The sequence below is a fragment of the Propithecus coquereli genome, unplaced genomic scaffold, assembly GCF_000956105.1.
Source record: "Propithecus coquereli isolate 6110/MARCELLA unplaced genomic scaffold, Pcoq_1.0 Scaffold83, whole genome shotgun sequence".
NCBI lineage: Eukaryota > Metazoa > Chordata > Mammalia > Primates > Indriidae > Propithecus > Propithecus coquereli.
This window is the reverse complement of record NW_012154507.1, coordinates 4,916,100-4,918,550: the sequence shown is the minus strand read 5'-3', so window position 1 is coordinate 4,918,550 and position 2,451 is coordinate 4,916,100.

The following is a 2,451-nucleotide window of genomic DNA, read 5'->3' as shown; positions in this document are numbered from 1 at the left end:
TCACGGCGCGCGCCGACATTTTATTATTAATACTTTATTTTTCTTCTCATTTGTAGCATTCTGGTAATTAGAATGACTTATACCATCTTCTATGATGATCAGCATTCTGGTAATTATTAATAGAATGACTTATACCACTTATTTTCACAAAATGAATTAAAATAGGCTAATATACATGTATAGAGGGAAATTTGGGTAAATATTTGGCTACCACTAAATTACCTGAACTTGGCTGTAGGGTAGGAAAAAACCTTTTTCCTCTGCCCTATTAGGTTGAGTAACTGGAGCCCTGCAAATTAAACTGACAAAAGACAGATTAACAGGAGAAAAGAAAACAGTTTATTTATGTGTGCAATGCGCATACATGTGGAAGAAACTCAGTGATGAGAACTCAAAGGAGTAGTTGCACCTCAGGGCTTATGTACTATTATGTACTATGGAGAAGTGACAAAACCAAGAAAAGGGGGGTTTAGGCTTTTAGAGGCAGCAAACTATGGCAAGGTAAATATATGGGGAAACTAATGAAAAATAAGGGTTGTTTAGTAAGGTTTGTTACGTAGCTTCCTCTTGGTACCATCTCTGAGTGTGTCCAGTTTTTATGCAAAGGTGGGTAGAGAGATCTGTTTTTGTTTTTGTTTGTTGTTTTCCACCTGCTGTTTCTCAATTGTCTTCAGCTCAAAATAATCCTTATGTCAAAGTGGCATATTTCAGAGTGGCATTTTCTGATCCCCTTCATTGTCTGTCTTGATCAAATTACTATGATTGCTCTGTCTTCCCTTTCACCTCAAGCTTTGTATATATGGACAAGGTCACATTTCTGCAGAGAAGTCATCTGGGCTAAGGCTCCTAATGTTTTTTGATAGGTAGACTTTCCATGGTGACTCCCCATCTTCTTTCTCTACCAGCAAAGAGAAGACGATTAGTCCACTGGCTGCTAAGGAATGCCAGACTGGCTGTTGGACTAGTTTAACCACTGCCACCTTTGAATCTTCTCCTAAGCAGTGCCACTGAATAAACACTTTCTATTCTACAACTACTTAGCCATTCCTTCCCCCTTAATTAAAAAGCTCATCCACAGAGGCTTCCCTTATGACCATGTAAGAGATGCTCTCATCTCATTTGATTAATCCTAAGTGTCTTGCTGTCCATTTAAAGGTTGGTTTAATGTTCCTGTTCTGCTTCCGGTGAGACATTTTAAGTTGCATGACAACAGCGACCAGTTTTATTCCACTTTTTAAAAAACTATAATCCTTAAGTATGTTGACTTCTGCAATTAGGCGCTTAACACTTTTTCATAAAGTTGATGACAACAATGATGATATCGGAGGAACTAAGTCCTTATTTGCTTTCTAAATTGTTAAACTCATTCAATTGCACCAGTAGATTGTTAGTAAAACTAGTAATAAATTTCTGAGGATTTAAAATTGTATTTAGGATACGATATATGTTCTTCTTCTTTGCTTTTGAAAGTGAGACACCATCACTCTAATCTTGTCTTAAAAATGAATAAGATGGAGAGAAAAATAAAGGCTGTTTTTATTTCAATTTTAGTGGCTAAATTTGTACATATTTTACTCTAAGCTGCCTCAAATTCATTTTAGAAAATGTACACACATATATAAAAAGATTCAATAAATTCACAGAGGAAATAACATAATCCCTCCCCCCATCTCTGAGATTTCTGATCCCTCATCCTCCAACTCTCAGAAATCTTGTAATTGGTTCTTTCTCTTTCTCAGAATGAGTAACAAATTAGACCAGGGGTATAATAAAGCATGCTAACTTATTTCATTTTATTACCTTTGTGCATCCCGAGAGGATGATGACTGAAGGAGAAAAACATACTCGTAATAGTGGCTGATTATGCTGCACAGTTCAATTCACTGTGATTTTCTTTTGAGATGAAAAAAATGTGTGTAATGAAATCGTGGATGAAAAAATTAAACCAAAACATCCTTTAATCAAATTGCTTAAGACATCTTTCATATGGGAGAAAAGGGAGAATCATTTACTGGAATAAAACAGTTCTTTGGCTCATAAAAATTCTTATTGGTGTAGCATTCAGCAGCTTCTCCCACAGTGTCTCAACTTGTCATTTCTCTCTCTCTTCTCTTTCTTCTTTCTCGGTCATTATGACATAGCTCTTTCTTCTAGTTCTGAAGTCCAGCTTATTTTCACTTTACTTATATGAACTTTGTCCTAAGAATGAAATAGTTAAGAATAAGAAAATGAAAATTGAGGACTTAGTTTCTGTGGATATATATAGAAATACTTTAGTCTTACTTTCCTGGAATTTTGATCGTAGCTCCATAGGATTTGAATCCTGTTGGGGACCTTTCTGCTCAATAGTGCTTCGCAGAAAGGCCACTGATTTTAGACTTTAAAGACTTACAGCTTAGCAGTTGTATGAACTTTGGTCAAGTTGTTTACACTTTCTAAGATTCATTTCCT